We start from the raw sequence: 21,247 nt of genomic DNA on the forward strand, positions 1-21,247 counted from the left end.
AGGAGCAAAGACACGTCTTACATGAGGGCAGGCAAGAGCCAGAATGAGAGCCAAGTGAAAGAGGAAATCCATTATAAAACCATCAGATCTCATGAGACTTATTCACTACCATTCAAACGGTATGGGGGAACCACCCCCATGATTCAATTACTTCCCACTGGGTCCCTCCCACAACACATGGGAATTATGGGAGCTATGATTCAAGATGAGATTTGGATGGGGACACAGCCAAACCATATCAGGGATAAGTAGACAATTCAACAATAATAGTTTGAAGCTTTCATACTAATGTTCTATAATGAATGAAACAAGTAGGCAGAAGACAAACAAGGAAATAGACTTGATCAACATATAAACCAAGTCCAGGTAGACCTAGCAGACATCTATAGAAAACTCCACCCAGTGACAATAGAATAGGCATTTTTTTTCAAGTGCCCATGGAACCTTCTTAAGGATTGACCATATAAGATGCCATAAAACAGCCTTCATTAAATTACAAATGATTAAACTAATACAAATTCTTTTTTATAACCATAATGAGAAAAAAGTAAGAATCAATAACAACAGAAAGAAGTTTGGGGGATTCACAAATGTGTAACAATAAAACAACATATCTTAAATAACCTATGAGTTTAAGAAGAAATCATAAGGGAAATTAGAAAGTACTTTAAAATGAATGAAAATGAAAACACAACACACCAAAACTTGTGGGATGAAATCAATGCAGTGCTTAGAGGAAAATGTATAGCTGTACATTCCCATAATAATAAAGAAGAAAGATCTCAAACTAAAAACCTAACCTCCCACCTTAAGATACTGGAAAAAGAACACCAAACTAAAACAGCAAGCAGAGGTAAAGCATCATAAAGATTAGAGTGAAAATTAGTAAACTAAAGAATAGAAAAGCAATGGAGAAAATCAATAAAACCAAAAATTGGTTCTTTGAACAGATTTTTTTTTTTAATGACAAACCTCTAGCTAGGGAAGTACATGTATTTCAAGGAAATGTAATCAACTTTCAATGTACAATCTATAGGGTTTTTTTTAAATGCATTCACAGTTTTCCGGACAAGATATAGTATAGGCTGTGAAGCTGAAATGCATAACATAAATCATAAGTGCCTGATATAGTAGCATTATAACTGCTTAAACAATCACTGCATATGCATCTGGGCTCTTAATGGGATTCTTGGAAGTTAGCAAGAATGAGATAGAGGACAATTCAGACCCCAGTAGACTGCTGAGCCAGAACAACTTGGAGGTGTTGGCCATCCCTGAGATCCTCTGATTTTATAAATATCAGCAAAAGGTTCACTTACCCCAAATCTTAATGTATGTTGTTTCAGAAATCTGTTTTATTAAAATGTCAGGAAATACAGCAACATTTAATAATAATACTTGTTTTTTAAGTCCCAAGGATACACAAGGCTGTGATGTATTATTTCACTTGGCGAATATTGGTGGATCTATGACACAAGCAAATATTTGGATATACAATGTAGCCACCAGGCACATCTTTAGGAAATACAGATAACAGATAATCAGCTTGGAGAAAGGCTAGAAGTTAGAAGATCACTAGTGGTCTTTTCTGAGCATTTCAGGGACTATGTGGCCAGTTGCTTCACCACAGCTAACTGTATCACTTTTACTTGATTGTCCTGTTTGGGTGGAAAATATGATTCATAGCTGTCAACTTCTGCAACAGAGATAAGGACTTTTTCTTCTATGTGTCCCTAGCAGCTTGCACTGGCCTGGCATACACAATAGTTTCCTGGCCTAAGAGCAATAACTGTAATTCCAGAGTGCCTATGATGTGCCACCCAGCGGTCATGTATCTTTGACCCTTCCAGGGCTAGCATGGAGCTATGTGCCTCATCATGCATCTTCATCTTCTTATAGTCATCACAAAATGCTGAATGCTTGCTCAAATGTGGGAACAAGCCTTCCTTGAAGTCTAACAAGGTAGTTAAAAGATTGCCCAGGATGGTTCCTGGCTCAGCCACCTCCCACCCATGTAAACTTGGGCAAGTTATTTAACCTCTCTGTGCCTCAGTTTCTTTTTCTGTAAAATGGGGTCAAAGATAACACCCACCTCCCAGTTTATTAAAAGATTTAGTGAGTTGATGCTTGCCAAGCACTTAGAACAACACCTGGAAAATAAGAAATGCTATGTGTTTCTTAAATAAATAAAATTAATCATTGAGTTAAATCTCCCTTTTACTATATGAAAAAAAATGAGCTTGCTCCAAACTTCACAGTCTTTTCTGCCAATGGGCATGTGCTTCTACCACAGGGAAAAAGGATAATGGACCTTGAGTTTCCTGATATTCCCATGGAGGCCAAAGCCTTCTGCTCATGAGCCTGTGTTCACCCCTACTTGGGGTGTTTTCTCCCCAACACTGGCTTGGGAGCAGACCCAAAGTTTCCTTCTCCTACCAAGCCATGTGTTTTGCAGACTCAGATATTTGATAAGTATTTTGCCAAAGCAGAAACATCCCAGTGAAAACTAATGACGAAGACCGTTCTGCCGCACTCTGTTGCCTCCTCTAACTGGAGAAGATGACAAACAGCACACACAGCGTCCCTCTCAGAACCACCTATGTGGTCACAGCTTTCATAGAACTCCCTACAGTGTCCACAGGCCCCAAGACACCACTGCCCAGGGCCCCCCTGACCCACAACCTCCTAACACAGTGGCACGCCATTTTCATTTCTGCTGGTCAATGTGACTGCTTCAGTTCCTCCAGTGGGATCCAACTGATCTTTGATATTCTTTATACTCTGGGGTGCATTTGCTCGAAGGGTGTGAACAGAAGCTCAGTAAAGCTCAGATAATACCCAAAGCATGTTCTGCTAAATTCCATGCTCCAAGGGGTGCCAGATATAGCAAGAAAAAAAAAGAATGCCAAGTTAAATTTGAACTTTGGATAAACAACAATTTTTTAGTATACGTTCCATACAGTATTTGGGAGTTATCTATACTAAAATTTTTTTTTGCTGTTTATCTGAAATTGCCGTGTAACTGGGCAGCCTGTATTTTATCTGGCAACCCCACAGGCTGAGAAGCCTTACAAAGTTAGTTAGTATTTGGTGGTGGGGTGGGGAGGGACTGTCCCTCTCTACAAATGATTTTTTACCAGCAGGCCCATGGTAGGATTGTGAATGAGACAGCCCAGAAGCAACTGCAGAGGGTCATGCAAAACCTCTGTGTGGGCAGCTTTGCTGTGTGCCACCCTGGGGCAGAACGAAAATCTCACCTACATAACAGAGGTGATCTTTACTTCTGTTTATTTACTTGTCCTGAAGAACTCTTTAGAATTTCACATGTACTTGAATTCGTCATGAATCCTCCATAATGGCCACTTTCAGCAGGGAATTCAGCGTATGGAGTTTTCTTTGAGTCCAAAGAATTGAGCTAAGATAAACTGACATTCATGAAAACATGCTTATGTATTCATACATACGCCTTTGTATATTCTCTCTTACACCCACTCTGGCTAAGACCAGTGTTTCCTCATGATATGGTTTGGCTCTGGGTCCTCACCCAAATCTCATGTAGAATTATAATCTCAGTGTTGGATGAGGAGCCTGGTGGGAGGTGATTGGATCGTGGCGGTGGACTTTCCCCTTGCTGTTCTTGTGATAGTGCGTGAGTTCTCACAAGATCTGGTTGTTTGAAAGTGTGTAGCACTTCCCTCTTTGCTCTCTCTCTCGATGGCCATGTGAAGATGTAACTACTTCCCCTTTGCCTTCTGCCATGATTGTAAGTTTCCTGAGGCCTCCCCAGATGCAGAAGCTTGTGCGTCCTGCAGAACTGTGAGCTAATTAAACCTCTTTTCTTTATAAATTATCCAGTCACAGGTTTGTCTTTATAGCAGTGTGAGAACAGACTAATACACCTCAGTAATAGTAATAGTAGGCTAGTATTTAAGGCTATTGTAATATCTCTGTTAAAACAAAGACAGCATTCTGAATAACTGAGTTTAATCATATCACATATGATGTTTACATGCCCAGTGCTGGCTGTAGTTAGTACTCAAAGTTTACCTATACCATACAGATGGTAAAAGTCAGTAGCGTTGTGCAGGGTGGAAGGAGGAAAGGAAAGAGGAAAGAAGAAAAAGCAAGGAAAAATATACAGAAGGACAAAGAGAAAAAGTAAAATAGAGAAGAGTATGCCCAGTATCTAATTTCTCACTAGGTTAGATAAATTTTCCTTTAACAATTAAGCTTTTAGTCTTTCTAGATTGAAGGTGCAAAAATCTTTGAAGAAATAAAATCAATTTAATCAAATAATCAGTTGTTTGGGAGCATAAATAAATAAGAAATTGAAAGCACAACTGAATGCAAACAGCCGTCCCAGAGTGTTTGTGATATAGCAATTCTCTCTCTATGGTTGATACATTTTACATATATGTAACATGTATACATGATACATTTATCTATAAATTAAGTAGATTTTTGTCTCCAAAAGTATTTAATAATATTATATATTTATGTATGCATCCTTTCAAATGATTATGGAAATAATGATCTATCCCGAAGCAAGACATTTTTGTTTTGTTTTGTTTTGTTTTACTCCTCAACATCCTCTTTTGCTGTTTATCTGAAATTCACGTTTAACTGGGCAGGCTCTATTCCTGTAGAATAGTGAACCAAACAACAAAAATACCTGCCCTTGGGGGCTTATCCTCAGTCTTCCCTGTGTTGCTTGCACTCTGATACAATCCGCTGCATTTGACTACCAAGCATCAGAAAAAAAAGAATTTTTTTCTGATGCTGGTTTATGCAGAGCTGGCTTCATGGCCTGGTGACTGGTGCATTCACGCAGGGCCTCCTGATTAGAAGGGTGTTGCTGTTACCAGCCTGTGAGTCTTAATAATTTTGTACATGCAATCCTTCATTTTCATTTTCTCCTGAACTCTGCAAAGTATGTAGCCAGTCCCAGGTTCACACATTATAATATGACAAAAATATCAAAAATAATAATTGCCAGCCGGGCGCGGTGGCTCACGCCTGTAATCCCAGCACTTTGGGAGGCCGAGGCGGGCGGATCACAAGGTCAGGAGATCGAGACCACAGTGAAACCCCATCTCTACTAAAAATACAAAAAATTAGCCGGGCGCGGTGGCGGGCGCCTGTAGTCCCAGCTACTCCGGAGGCTGAGGCAGGAGAATGGAGTGAACCCGGGAGGCGGAGCTTGCAGCGAGCTGAGATCTGGCCACTGCACCACAGCCTGGGGGACAGAGCAAGACTCCGTCTCAAAAAAAAAAAAAAAAAATAATAATAATAATAATTGCCGTTCCATAGAGAACTTAGAACTTACGCCCTAAGTGGATGTATCTAGGATCCCCAAATCCCTGGGAAGTCAGAAGATAATTTTTTCTTTAATGAGAATAATGAAGTCTCAAGGTATTAATAGTTCATGTCTAGCGAAAAGTCTGTTGGGGCTAAAATCCACCTTTCCTAAACCTCACATCACATTTCTCAAACTCTATTGCTTCATCCTTGCACTTTCCCAGGTCTTTCTGTTTTCTCTCCCTTGTCACAGCTGAGGCTGTCACTAAAACTGTGGCCCTCTCAGCTCTGTCTTTACCATTCTTTTGCATTCAGTCTGGATCTTTACCACCTTGAAGGCATAGGTGGCCCTTCATAGCCAAGCACATTTCAGGCATCCCGTTTTGTATGTTTCCCATAATTGCAGCATATTTCTACCTCATCTCGTAGTTAATAGAGGACAGGAAGAAAACAGGCTGCACAGGTTATGTGCTTGAAGGGATGAAGTGGAAGGAGAAATGAAGTCTTCCTAACTCTGGCCTCCTGCTGTTGCACAAGTCAGGCCAATGATGTGGCAAGTCCTAGGGGCACAGAGCTTTTCAGAGTGTCATTGTTTGAGGAGGCCATGAGTGGTTTAGCCGGTGGCCTCTGCTTCCTTTTATTTTGAGTGCTTCTGAATACACAACTGTGCTCTGAATACACAGCTACCACTGCGGGGTAAACCAAGCCACAGCTGTCCTCTTCCAAGGTTAGGGTCGCTGCTCGGCAGGAGCTGGTGTTCTTGAAGGGATGATGATCTTCTACCGGTAAGATAATTTCCAAATCTTCAGAGGTGAATTTAGAGTGAGGGGTCCCCTTACTTGTGGGATTTAATCCATCCTACCTTAATATCTATAACCTTATAATGCCTTCTTGTCTGTGTTGTTGTTGTTGTTGTATGTGTGTGTGTGTTTAAAGGTCTTGGCACAGACGACGTGCTCAAAACATGTTAACTGGATTCAAATCTATATTTTGATTAATCAGAAATACATACCTGCAAAAACACTGCCTGTATTCAATAGTGAACCAAACAATAAAGTTTAGAAAAGAGTTGAGCCGTCTGTTTTCTGGTTTTCCAGTTCGACTTTCTTTTTTGTAGTTCCGCTGAATGGTATCATTCTCATCCCTTGGCAACTGTTTTGTACAGTTATAGTTTCTGGTAGGGGAAGGGCTTCGGTTCTAAAGTTAGTGATCAGATTAAACGCAGGTGAGATGCAACACCAGCATATTGTAATTATCTTATTTCCTGTTTTGCAGTCCCTAATATCCAGTTATGTAAATCACAAAGATTCTTATAATAACACCTGTCTTCTCCCCCAAATTAAATGGAGTTATCTTCTTTTTTTAAAATACAAAATCCACAACTTTATCATAGAGAAACAAGCCTACTGAGCAAGATCCCTATAATCATTTAAATATACAAAGGCTACAAAGGCAAATACTTCACCCTCCAGTCCTAAATTTACCTCTTTTATTTTTTCTGAAGCTCTAAACTTTCCCTCTTCATTTTCACACATTGAAAGCTGTCCCGAAATTTTCAGGAACAATGGCAAGTTTTCAAACATTTCCTAGAAAGTGTGTAACCCTGTCTTTCTCTTTGTTCTACTATACCTACATCGGTAGATCAGTGTGACACTTACAAGGCCAGGTATTTTTATCCCAGTTCATTCAAAGGTGGACCAGAGATAACATAGCTCCTGTGCTTGGGTAGGAGGTGCTGTGGCTGGGGTAGTGGGGTGAAATGTGGCAGGAGAAGCTACGAGAATCATAGAGCAAGCAAGGCGTTCCTTAAGGAAGAAAGCTTTCTAAATAACACACTGCTCCATTCTTTCTATCCCTCTTCAAAGCTGTTTTGTTCCTAACCCATTTTTCATTAAGTTTAACTCCTTTGGGAAAGTCCTGTCATTTTCCTAGGGAAAGTCTCCAGGGGAGCGAGTTTTCAAGATCTGCTGCGGAGTGTGTCCTGCCAGTGCGCGGAAGACCATTTGTTTACAAAACTCGGTAAATACCCAGATGCCGCTTCCCTGTGCCCTGCAGCTGCTCAACAAGCAGGGAGGCTTGCAGGCGCCCATGGAACTCACTTCTGTGAAGCCCTTTCTTCTCTGGGAGCCTTCACTGCTATTGTGATGTCCTGCTTGCTCCTCCCGTTTTATTCCAGACGCACAACATTAATACAAAATGTTGGAGATCATGACAGCGTTGGGCTCCAAAAACAGTATTGTTTGTCATTTTGAAGCCAGGCCTCAAAATGACTTGAACTTCTAAAGAGGGAGCTGGCATCATTTCTATCATTTACACAATCGGATGTTCAGTGTGTGAGGGTAGGAATGGGGGTGGGGTGGGTCCACTTCTATCCATTAGGGAACTCTGGTGATATCGTAGATTCAATGGGCCAAGTTTTCCAGGTGGTAACTTATTTAACTATTGTTAGGGGTAACTCAAAGAGCTTTGTATTGCCCTTTCACAAAGTTATGAAAGGGCCATTAAATACATGTATGGGATTAGTAAATTGCAGAAATGTTTGCACAGGCATCGAGATGCCAAGTAGCAGCCTCTCCATGGTGACCTCCCTCCAGTCATGCTTGGTACACAAGCATAGCTGCAATGCAAATCTCCTAGACCCCTCTTCTACCGGATGGCCAACCCCCCATCCCCAGTGTTTCTTATATGAGTGATCTCAAGAAGTCTGTGTATTAGTTATTTGTTGCTCCATAACAAATGACCCAAAATGCAGTAGCTTAAACAACAGTCATCTTTTATTATATCTCACGGTGTCTGAGAGCCAGGAATCCAGGTAGGAGAGTAACATGTCTCTGTCCCATGATTTCTGGGGTCTTCAAGGGAAGACTCAAAGGCAGAGTGTTGAAATCCTTTGGGGGATCATCACTCTCATATCTGCTAGCTGATGCTGGCTGCTGGTTGGCCCTGAGGCCTTGAGCCAGGACACTGACATGTGATTTCTTGGTGTGACCTGGGCTTCCTCACAACATGGTGACCCTCCAGAGAAAGAGACAGAGCCTGAAAGAGCCATGTGCCTTTCCCTGCCCAGCGTTGGTAGTCATGCAGCATTGATTCCACTGAGCTTCACTGGCTAAGTCAGTTATAAAGGACTTCTCTGGCTCAAGGGGAGGGAATGTAGATACTACCTTTCTTTGGAGATGAGTCCAGTCACATTAAGAGCATGTGGGATGGAAAATGCATTGGTTCAGCCACCTTTGGAAGATACAATCTGCCATCGGTACCTTCCCCAAATACACAGTCTTCCTTGTGGAACTGGGGGATATATCATAAACTCTAAATAGGAAAGGCACTTCCTGTATAAATACTAATTGGCTGTCTGTGAGACATGCAGTGACTCTAGGTCCCCTGTGGGGTGGGACAGCTCAGGAAGTCCAAGGATTCAGTGAAAACCCTAGAAGATCTTGCCAACTGGAAGAGAGGGAAGCTGATGGCTGGACTCCTCTCCTAGTTATGCTTTTGGATAAACATCTGGAGAGCACAGGGCTTAGCAAGTCAAGAGCCAGCTACAGCAACACCATAGAAACACGCTGCAGCTGAGTGCACTGGTGATTTTGTAAGCGGCATCCCACCTGGTCCACCAGACAGTGAGCTGATTGAGGTGTGTATTTTCACAGAGATTCAATGGTAAACAAGAAAGATGCATCTCCTACATCCAAGGAATATGTGTTTGGTTAGAAGAGTTGGACAATAAACAAAACAGAATAAACAAAGTGACGAACGAACACGCTAGGTAGTGATGGGCATTGTGGCAATCCCAGAATGGGTGACGGTGGTGACACACAGTGCCTACACCCAGAACAGCGGAGTACACTGTCATCAGTAATCGCCTCTCCAGGAAACTGGGGGCACTCATCAGACTCAGTTACTTATGGTCTGTGAGTGAAGGAATTAGAGTCCCTGGAGAGACCCCTCAGGAACACCAGTGACCAGCAGATTGCACAGATTGGCTCAGCAGCAAAGCCAAGGTTACATCTTGAGATTCCTGTATACAGCCCATTGCTCTCCCCAACCTGCACATGATTGCAGACAGCGGCGGCCTATTCAGCATCTTGGGGCTGTCAGGAATGGTGTCTAGGGAGGACCAGTTGCTCTCTCCATCTGTGGCCTTGAACGTGTGCTCAGAGTCCCCTGAGAACAGACAAACCCTTGAAGAACCAACTGAGAAATATCATCTTCCTGTCCATTCAGATCAGGAAATAAATGAAAACATCTTTCTTTACATAGTAGATTTGGTCATGAAAAGCTGATTGTAAATACAATCTTTGTGGGTTAAACTGTATTTTAAGAGCTCTCTGACGTCAGGATTGGCACAGTGTTGATAGTCATTGGACAAACGGTGTGTGAGGGCTCATTAGACTATTCTCTTTTGCTTGGTGTGTGCTTGAAATTTTCTCAAATAAAAAGTAAGTAAAGAAGTAGATGAAATAGCTTTCCTCTGGCAGTACATTTGTCTCTCTTTCCCTCTCTTCCTCTCTTAAAATGAGAATGATTACTTCCAACAAATCGTTTTTGTAAAATTAAGTCTTGCAAAAAATGACTTATAATTGTTTCTGTACATTGGGTTTTTCTGAAACCAAGCACAGCATATTGAAATGATTTGCAGTATTAGCCTCACCTTTAATTCCTATGATAGTTAAGTAATACGAGTAGGCATGTTTCTACCTATTGCAAATAAATTTGTGGGGCATCAAAAGGAGATGTGGGGTTGGTGTCATGATGAGAGAGACAAGGGATGAACCTGGAGGTTGTGAGGCTGAGGTGGGCTCCTTCTCTCTTCCACCCAGTCTGGGACCCCTGGCCACGTCTCATTACCTCTCAGGGTCTCAGTTTTCTCCTAAATCAGCTCTGGATCATTTCAAGAATCCTTTCCTTCCAGCACTGTAGAGAGTTCTGGAGGTCAACACATGTTATAATTCTCAGATCACCAGCGTCACGTGAGACGAGGACAGGGATGAGAGATTAAAACTCCCTGTCTCCAGGAATAAGAAAGCAATACAGTGCCTCAAGGCTGTTAACAATTTTCATGATCCATAGATTTCTTACCGCTTAATTCTCTGCTCTCCCTTCTTGAGGCTAATATTGTAAACATTATGAAAAGGAAACCGATGAAAAGATGAGTAACAGCTTCTGGCTGTTGAGCACAGTTTCACAATATTTTAGAATTTCTCAGATAACCTTGCATATTAATGTCATTTTCTTCACTGGGAAGAAAGTCAACAGACCTTCAGCCAAACCATGACCACTTGGTAACCTGTTGAAAATTCTATATTTGAACTCCTGCCCCCAGCTCCACCTTTCACCTTGACTGGTAGGGCGGTCTCTCAGGGGTCTCTCTTCTCATCCTCGGCCAACAATGTCAACTATGGTATCTCTGGAAGACAGGAGAAAAAAGACGAAATGCTCACAGTTTGATGAGCTTATCATTCTTTCAGATAATGGGATTGTGAGTCCTTATTTTTCTTAAATTTTCTGCATTTTGACTTTCTTCTTAGTGCTTTCTACACACTCCATGTTTTCTTCAATGAGCATGCATTACTTTATACTCAAGAAAAGAGCAATGCACACTGTTTTTTAAAGTCACTATTGGTACTCCTCAGACTAAATCTTTCCTTGACCCTCCACTGCCATAGCATAAAATCCAATGTATTTATTTGGTTCCTCCACCCTCAGTGCCTGGCTGGCTACCCTCCTAATCTCACCTTCGTCACCTCTTCCCTGACCTCTCTCCCTTCCCCTCCCCATCCTCCTTCCCACCTGTGCTCACCCACACCTTCCATACCCCAGACACCAAGGCGCCCTCCATCTGAATCTCCCCCACCCACAGGGGTTTGCCTGACCACTCCCACACTTTCTTTAGGAGCCATTTCAAGCCCGGCTTCTGCTGGCCCCCAGGGAGGCTCCCCTGCTTCTCCAGGGCTCTGGGGCACCCCGCCTCACTGAGCATCCTCCTAGAACAGGCCACAAACAGCAGCATGTGGTGTGTTCTCAGGGCTGTTCTTCACTAGACTGGAAGTGCCCTGAGGACAGGCTCAGTGCCATTACTTCTGTTAATTTTCTTTTCTTTTTTTTTTTTTTTTTTTGGTTCTGGTTTTTTCTATTTGACCATAGCAAAATTATTCATTGAATGTTTCCTTGAGTTTTAAGGGGTCTACACAGCAATTACACATCACTAGGGTCTTTCTTATTTCCCAAGAAAAGCCACTTTGAAGTAAAACTATGAAGAGTGTTGCATGCCGAGGACTTTCCAAAACACACAGACTTTCTCATGGTGTTGCCTGAAGTGTGTTGCTCCCACTCTGCCTGTGCTAGGCTCCTGCTCTTCCTGGAATGCCTTCCTTTCCTAGTCTACTGGCAAACTCCTGGTCACCCTTCCAAACTCGGTTTTGACACCCATGCTGCCCTCCCCAGCAGCCCCTTGAGCTGGGAGCTGGAGACATCCCTCGGGAAGGTGCCTCAGGGCACCCTTGTCTTTCCAGGTGCCGTCATTTGCATACCTGTTTCCCCCATAATTCCCTAGAGACTCTGACCGGCCCCCTAGAGGTGCTAGTTTAGTGCTCGTGGAAGGAAGGAATTTCATGTTAGCAGTCTACATGCCAGGGGGTGCTCGGTGGTTATGCAGAAAGGGAATTTTAAGGACAGGGAGATGCAGGGATCCCAGGAGAGCTTTGCATTTGCTCTCTGCACAGGGCACCCGGCTGAGGGTGAGTGGGTCCTACCACCCTGGGTCTGTCCTCCAGGATTCCCCAGGGCAGGACTGCCTGCCTACAGCATGACCCTGATCCATGCCGGTGTCATAGGGGCTAACAGAGTCAGCCAAGCATCCACTCAGTGCCCGTCTGCCATCCTTCCCACAGTAAACCCCAGATTCTCTATTATTTTTGATTTCTTCTTCCCATCATTTGTCCAGGGTCTTGCCAGTACTGAGACCAAAGAGTAGCAAAGAGTCATCCTTTAGGAATGTAAAATGATTCTTGTTCCAACAAGGCTCCACTTAATCATACACTCTACAAATTCAGGGAGCTCATTTGGGTAAAATACAGTTTTTCCTTTTCATACATTTGCTGCTTTCTCCAAACAAACTCTAGGAAAGACTGCAACATCAGCACTTTGACAATTTGGAACTGAAATAGAGAGTCTGGAGTCTGGGATTTCATGTCTCCTCTGATTGAAAAAATAAAAATTCTTTGAAGTTCATAAACTTGTGCTTGGCAGTGTTTTCATCTGACATTGTTTCATTTTTCACAGACCAAGCTAAAGCAAGAAAAATTATTCTCCCACCCTTCACCAGCAAGATTCTCTGCCTTCTCAGCCTTTCACACAGCCAGGACTGGTGACCTCCTGAAAAGAGGTGTTGGCCCCTCCATCAGGCAGACCTCAGAGTGTAATCCCCTGCCTCCTCTTCATCTTTCTACCCGTCCTGTCCCCACCCAAGCGACACACGCCACAGAAGGTGACCTGGAAAATGCCTTGTGCACTGTGGGGCGATGGGAAGTGGGGGCAGGCTTGGGTCAGGTGCTGTCACCTCTGCACTCATCACACACATCCTCCTCCCTCATGCCAGAGTCTCAGCATGAGTTAGAGGTGTTGGCATCTCAGGGAGGAGGATTACTGTGAACCATAGGGAGACACATGCACCTGCCCCCACTGTGGCTTCTGCCCTCCTCCCCCGCAGGGATGGTGATGGCCAGTTGATGTGTTGACTGGGCTTGGTGCACAGCGGCTGCTAGGCACCTTCACTCCATCCTGAAACAGCAGGAGAAAGTGCCTCGCGAAGTTTGGAAGAAGTAAAGGGAACCTAAGCATGTTGCAGGGCTGCTTTATCTCACAAAAAGCAAATCAACAGCATCTGCTCTTCAAGAGGACAACAGATCCCGGCCTCCTGATGAGCCCCTCCCCTGCGCTCTGGGCCTGCAGACGGCACCTTGTGTGACTTCACATTATTTTGAAGCTGGAAAGGCAGACATTTTGAGCCCTAAAGAGGTTTTGCCTTCTGAGGTAGGGATGAGGATATCTTCCAATCTGCCTTTGGTCCCGGGGGGATGGCCAAATCCTGCGTGCAGCGAAATCACCCAAATAATGAAGCTTCGGGCCGAGGCGCTGTGTCCATGGTGTGGACTGGGCATTTCCCAGGACCATTCTCTCCCGGAGTCAGGCTGCCCATGCCTGGAAACTCGTTCTCACTCCCAGGAGCTCAGGAGCTGAGGAGACCCGCAGGGACATCTGGCTGGTGTCCTCCCCCCAAGTCTGGAGGAAGGAATAGAATACCAAAAGGAGCTGACCGTCCCCACACCCCCTGGGGCCACGACATCCGCGGTGACCTGCAGGACTGGGGGACCAAGGATGGGTGATTCCAGAGTGTCTGACATTGGCGCATTTGGAGGACAGTGATCCTAAATGACCAACAATCACGCACCGGGTGGGAGTGGGAGGGATGTTCCCAGCCTTAGGCATTGAGGAAAAGCTCAGCCCCGGGGCAGGGCAGGCAGGCCAGGAAGGGAAGACCTGAGCGGGAGGGGTGGGGGCTGGGAGAGCAGCTGGACTGTGAGCAGCTCCACAAGAGTGTGGGCTAGGATGCAGGGAGGAACTCCCAGGAGAGCAACCCTGGGGCCAGGCTGGGGCTGCCTGTGGACCCCAGGAGAAGGCCCTTCAGGAGCAGCTGCAGGCTATGCTGTGAGCTGTGCTTTCCTAAAGTCAAAGGCTCTTGGTGAGTGTGTTTCAGGCAGAGCTCAATCTCTCGCGGGCTCTGGGAGCTCCAGGCACAAGTGTGGGGGGCATCCCCAGGGTCACTGCAGCCAAGGTGGCATCAAGGCAGCAGTGGGGGTAAGGCAGGGAAGCAGGAAATGTAGGGGCTCATCCTGGCAGCCTAGCACAATAGGCAGCTTGTGAAATGGCCTGGATGAACCCACCTTGGCATTCACAGCTGTGCAATGCCCTCCCCTTGAGTGTGAACCTGTGACTTGCTCCTAACCAACTGGATGTGGCAAAGGTGGTGGCATGTCACTTCCATGATGAGGATATACAAGACTGTGGCTGCTGTCTTGCCAGCACTCTCTCCTGCCTTCTCCACTTGGTGTCAAGAAGCCATGGTGGAGAGTCCCATGTGGCAAGGACCTGAATCTTGCCCATAGCCACGTGAGCTATGTGGACCCTCACTCAGTCGAGCCTTTGCAAGAGACCTCGGCCCTGTCTGATAACCGGATTGCAGCCTGTGATAGACCCTGAAGACAAGGCTCCCAAATAAGGTGTGCGTGGATTCCTGACTCACAGCAACTATGAAATAGTAAATGTGTGTTTTAAACCACTATCTTGTGATTACAGCAGCAGATAACTAACACAAGTATAATAGTATCTTAAAACATGCTAAAAAAATTATCTGGGGAGATGTAATCAGAGGGTGCTATATGCTATTCCTGGCAGTTGTAGTGCTAGGCGACTTTATAACCATGGTGTTAAAAGGAAGTGCAGTTTATTTTGTAGTCACATGTTGATGAGACTACAAAAGGCTGTTTATTTGAGATGTTGCTTGTAAATTCTTTATTTCTCAAGACTGTCTCTCTCACTCTTTGCTCAGAACCACCTCACTCTTCCTGAGTCTCTCTCCCATTGCCTCTCACCTTAGCACAGCTTTCCTGCCCTCCTCGTTTGATCAGGAACGCAGTTAAACTGTGTGCCTGTCTTTTTGTTTAGTTTATGCAAGGCGAGTTGACTCCCAATGGCTGTTTCATTGCATCTAGTGATCAAGTACTGCTCTCGGTCACCTACCTCTACCTATGTCCAGCTCTGGGTTTGGAGACGTCATATCCCAAGTGGAACCAGGACCTTGGAGCCCTCATATGTCCAGAAGAGGAATTAGGCATGGTATGCATCTGTTCAAGGGAGACTTAGAGTAATTAATGCATAATCAATTCAAAGTGGGTAACTGGATGATTTAAGGGAACACCATACAACTTCAATGACTGAAGTCTTTGGAGGACAGCCATGCCCCCATGAGGCCCACTTACTGGGATCAATGATTCAGACAAAACTCAGGACCAAACATAGGTGGGAACACAGGGCAACCCATTCTGGCAATTTACCTTTGGCCTATGCTCCTAGGACCAGAGGTGGTCTTAGATACTTGTTTGTGAATGGTGGCAATTCTAGGGAAGGCTCACCACTACAGGAGCCCAGAGAGAGCCCAGGAACTTTGTCATCCAGGAAGCTGCTACCTCCCACCACTCTATACTTCTCAATTTACCCCTGTCTGATTAGGGCAAGGCCTAATTTCTCAATGTCTTTTCACTTGGTTGGAATTCAGTTGAAATGAAGAATTTGGAGATTTCAATGTTTCCAGTTGGAATCACAGAATCCTTAATTCTTCACCAACCTTTTAACTTTATTTCTAAGATATGATGTCTGATGGCCCAGCCTTTTAAAGTTGCCGTCGTGATGTTGCAAGTTCTGCTGACATACTGTTGCGGTCTCAGGAAAAGCTGAAAAACATTTCCGCAATGGACAAAGTGCTATGTTTTGGGAATTACTCACATTTCACTATGAAAATATTGTTTCTGCCTAATTTGCTTCATACAAAATTGTTTAAATTAAGTTTATTTTAAACAAATTGTTTGGAAAGGTTTAAGACACCAGCCATTTGAAAGATCTCCTCATTCTGAAATACCAAGAAAAAAAAAATCACCACCTAAAAGTAAAGAAAGGTAAAGGGATCCATGTGTGTGACCACTTTCTCAGGCCTGGCCTTCACACAGATGTTCCTAGACAAAGGTTAAATCAGGCAATGAGGCCAACAGAATACATGATCTCTTGCAAGTTTTTGCACGTGGCATTCTTGATCTAGGGAAGCTGGTTGTTTTCTCAGACCAAGAGGGAGGCTAACCAGGTGAACCAGGGGTCTGGTTAACAACGAGGTTACTATAGAGTGTTGGGCCAGATAACTTTCAACAGTTCTAGCCTGCTACACTTAGTCACCAAACCCTGACCTCACACCGTTGTTGGAGAGGTGAACCTGGGAGACTGCAGAGTGAGGCTAGAGTGTGGGTCTCTTAGCTAACACAACATGCAAGTTAATTTGGAGGGAAAAAGCAAAGTTGGACTTCAAATTCCTTTGTGTGGCAATGGGTCTCCAGGGATCTGGCCTTGGCCTGGGTTCTGGGAGCTGGCCTAGCATAGAGGAGGGATAGGGCTGTAGACTCTGGAGCCAAAAATCTACATCAGAATCAGTCAGAACAGGAAGAATAGGGAGAAACTGACAGAAAGGAGAAAAAAATTTTTGCAGCAATGAGGCTCCAACAAGAACAAGGACAAGGACATATAGAGGACAGGAGAGAAGGTGGAAGCCCAGGAGACTCTGAGGCACAGGGACCTCTGCAAGACCATGAGGTCTTATCTCTGGGTGGCCATAGGGCATGAAGGTAGACTCAGCATAGGAAAACCAGGGTTCCCAAGTCAGGAATGGAGTTTAGAGAGTCACCAAGACAGAAGAGGAGCCAGAAGCTAGTGTCAGAGCCATGGTCTAGACTTAGCAAGAGAAGAGCAATATCAAATAAGGACCAGTAGTGGGTGACTAGGGCAGGGCAGAGAGAAATCCTTGTCCTTGTTCTGGAAACATGTTTTGGTTTCTCCTTACATTAATAAACCACCCAATGCATGATTTATGAACAGACCAGCTATATTATTGACAGGGCCAAGGCTGGAAATAATACAATATGCCTAACATGGAGAGTCATTGTACAACTAGTAGTGGAAGATTGTCAATGGCTCAGGACAATTTCATCCTCATGGTGGGAAAAAGAAACATAAGCCACAAGACCTTCAGACCCTGGGTCTGTTGCTCCCCATTTGTTCATGCAGAACAATGTCTCAGTCTGTTTTCTGCTACTGTAACAGCATACTTGTGATGGTTGAAACTGAGTGTCAATTTGATTGGATTGAAGGATGCAAAGTATTGATCCCAGATGTGTCTGTGAGGGTGTTGTCAAAGGAGATTAACATTTGAGAGAGTGGGCTGGGAAAGGCAGACCCACCCTTAATCTGGATGGGCACCATCTAATTAACTGCCAGTGTGGTCAAGATATAAAGTAGGCAGAAAAACGTGAAAAGGCTAGACTGGCATAGCCTCGCAGTCTACATCTTTCTCCTGTGCTGGATGCTTCCTACCCTCAAACATCAGACCTCAAGTTCTTCAGCTTTGGAACTGGGAGTGACTTCCTTGCTCCTCAGTTTGCGGATGGCCTGTTGTGGGACCATGTGATTGTGTCAGTTAATACTACTTAATAAACTCTGCTTTATATATATATCCTATCGGTTCTATCCCTCTACAGAACCCTGACTAATACAGATTTTGGTACCAGGTGTGGTTCTAGAGGAACAGAATATTAAGGATGGAGTTCTTTTGTTGGTTTTGGGGTTTCTGGAGTTGGCTGCTTAATATGATTTGATCCAAAAATGTTAAGGATTCTACTTCTAATTGGAGAACACTGATAGTCCTTGGCATGAACTGTTTAGAAAGTTATGCAAAATAAATTCATGTGACACTGCTTATTCACTGCTCATGAGAAGCAAGAGGTTTAGTGACTTTATACATAATACCTTTGACCATATGTGGAGAACCAGGGAACATAATGAAGCTGGTTGGTTGTTCCAAAGTTCAATGGACAAAGTGATGAAATAAAATTATGAACTCAGGGATTCTAACTCTTGGCTTCAGAAGCAGATACTGAGCCTTAAATCTGCTAAGACTGCCCTGAGTGAGAATCTTATCTTGTGTAGAGAAAGAGCTGAAATTGTGGAAAAACAGACACAAGCTCATACCATGCAAGTGGCTGACCTACAACAAGAGCTGAATGCACAGCCTCACCAGGTGTCTACTGTGAAAGTGATGGCATTGATTGGGTAAGAATGGGACCCTGCAACTTGGAATGGGGACGTATGGGAGGACCCTGATGAAGCTTGGGACACTGAGCTTGTAAACTCTGATGAACATTTTTTGACAGAAGAAACAGCTTCCCCATCCCCAGTAGTGGTAACATCCCCTCCTGACCCACGCTGCCATCAACCTTTTCACTTTTGTCTGAGGAGATAAACCCTGCACTGCCTGAGGCAACAGTGATGGCCTCTCCTGAGGCAATTGCCAGGCAAGATGATGTTGATTCTCCTCAGGAGCCACCCCCAATGCCCCTGTTTGCTTCTAGACCTATAACTAGACTAAAGTCCTGGCAGGTCCCTAGAGGTGAGGTTCAGAGTGCACTACACTCAAAAGGAACTGCTTGAGTTTTCTAATCTATATAAGCAGAAATCTGGAGAATAGGCATGGGAGTGGATATTAAGGGTGTAGGATAATTATGGGACATAGAGTTAAATCAGGCTAAATTTATTGATTTGGGCCCACTAAGTAGGGATTCTGCATTTAATGTTGCAGCTTGGGGACTTAAAAAGGTTCTAATCATTAATTTGCTTGGTTAGCTGAAATATGGATTACAAGATGGCCCACTGTAAGCAAGCTGGAAATGCCTGATCTATCTTGCTTTAATGTAGAGGAAGGGATCCAAAGGCCTAGGGAGATTGGGAGGGTGGAATGGATTAGTCACTTTAGATCTATACATCCCAGCTGGGAGGGCCCAGAAAATGTACCCTTTACCAATGCTTTGTGGTGAAATAGATTTGTGAGGCAAGCACCTGCATGTTTGAAGAGCCCTGTAATTGCCCTCCTCTGTATGTCAGATCTAACAGTGGGAACCACAGTCACTCAATTACGAAATTTAAATGCAATGGGAATAATTGGATCCCGAGGTGGCAGGGGCCGAGTGTCGGCACTGAACCATCAAAGGCAAGGTGGGCATAGCTACCATAATGGACAGCAGAGGCAAAGCAGCCATCAGAATAGTCTGACTCATGTAGAGCTCTGGCATTGGCTAATTGATCACGATATTCCTAAAAGTGAAATTGATAGGAAGCCTACTGCATTCTCACTTAATTTATATAAGCAGAAAACTTTCAGGTTGAATGGAAAAAAGACTAATTTGAATTATAGAAACAGAGAATCAAAGCCCCTCAATCAATTTCCAGATTTGAGCCAGTTTACAGACCCAGAACCCCTTGAATGAAGGGAAAGCTGGTTCCTCTTAAGTAAGGACCCCACTACACTACCGACAATTTATGCTGTTAATCTTTCTCCCATCCTTTCCCAGGAGACCTCTGGCTGTTTACCAGGGTAACTGTGCACTGGGGAAAGGGAAATGATCAGACATTTTGGGGACTACTGGACACTGGCTCTGAGCTGACATTGATTCCAGGGGACCCAAAACATCATTGTAATTCTCCAGTTAAAGTAAGAGCTTATGGAGGTCAGGTAAATTAATGGAGCTTTAGCTCAGGTCCAACCTACAGTGGGTCCAGTGGGTCCCCGGACTCATCCTGTGGTCATTTCTCCAGTGTCAGAATGCATAATTGGACATAAATAGACATACATAGCAGCTGGCATAACCCCCACACTGGATCCCTGACTGGTAGGGTGAGGGCTATTATGGTGGGAAAGGCCAAATGGAAACCGTTAGAACTGTCTCTACCTAGAAAAACAGTAAATTAAAAACAATATTGCTTCCCTGGAGGGATTGCGGAGATTAGTGCCACCATTAAGGACTTGAAAGACACATGGGTGGTGACTCCCACCACATCCTCATTCAACTCTCGTATTTGGCCTGTGCAGAAGACAGATGGATCTTAGAGAATGATAGTGGATTATCACAAGCTTAACCAAGTGGTGACTCCAATTGCAGTTGCTATACCAGATGTGGTTTCATTGCTTGAGCAAATTACATCTCCTGGTGCCTGGTATGCAGCCATTGACTTGGCAAATGCCTTTTTCTCCTTTCCTGGCCATAAAGCCCACCAGAAGCAATTTGCCTTCAACAGGCAAGGCCAGCAATATACTTTTACCATCCTACCTCAGGAGTATATCAACTCTCTGACTTTGTGTCGTAATCTTATTCAGAGAGAACTTGATTGCTTTTCATTTCCACAAGATATCACACTGGTCCATTATATTGATGACATTATGCTGATTCGATCCAATGAGCAAGAAGTAACAAACACACTGGACTTATTGGTGAGACATTTGAGTGCCAGAGGATAGGAAATAAATCTGACTAAAATTCAGGGACCTTCTACCTCAGCAAAATTTCTAGGGGTCCAGTGGTGTGGGACCTGTCAAGATATTTCTTCTAAGGTGAAGGATAGGTTGCTGCATTTAGCTCCTCCTACAACTAAGAAAGAGGCACAATGCCTAGTTCTATTTGGATTTTGGAGGAAACACATTCCTCATTTGGGTGTGTTACTCTGGCCCGTTTATCGAGTGACTTAAAAGGCTGCCAGTTTGGAATGGGTTCAGAACAGGAGAAGGTTCTGCAACAGGTCTAGGCTGCTGTGAAAGCTGCTCTGCCTATTGGGCCATATGACCCAGCAGATCCAATGGTGCTTGAGGTGTCAGTGGCAGATAAGGATGCTGTTTGGAGCCTTTGGTAGGCCCCAATAGGTGAATCATAGCAGAGGCCTCTAGGATTTTGGAACAAGGCCCTGCATCTTCTGCAGAAAACTACTCTCCTTTTGGGAGACAGCTCTTGGTATGTTACTGGGCTTTGGTGGAAACTGAACGTTTGACCATGGATCATCAAGTCACCATGTGACCTGAACTGTCTATCACCGACTGGGTCCTTTCTGGCCCATCTAGCCATAAAGTAGGTTGTGCACAGCAGCATTCCATCATCAAATGGAAGTGGTATACACATGACCGGGCTCGAAAAGGCCCTGAAGGAACAAGAAAGTTACATAAGGAAGTGACTCAAATGCCCATGGTCTCCACTCTGCCACCCTGCCTTCTCTCCACCAGCCTGCACTGATGGCCTCATGGATAGGTCTC

Source organism: Macaca fascicularis, chromosome 4 (assembly GCF_037993035.2).
Source record: "Macaca fascicularis isolate 582-1 chromosome 4, T2T-MFA8v1.1".
Taxonomy (NCBI): domain Eukaryota; kingdom Metazoa; phylum Chordata; class Mammalia; order Primates; family Cercopithecidae; genus Macaca; species Macaca fascicularis.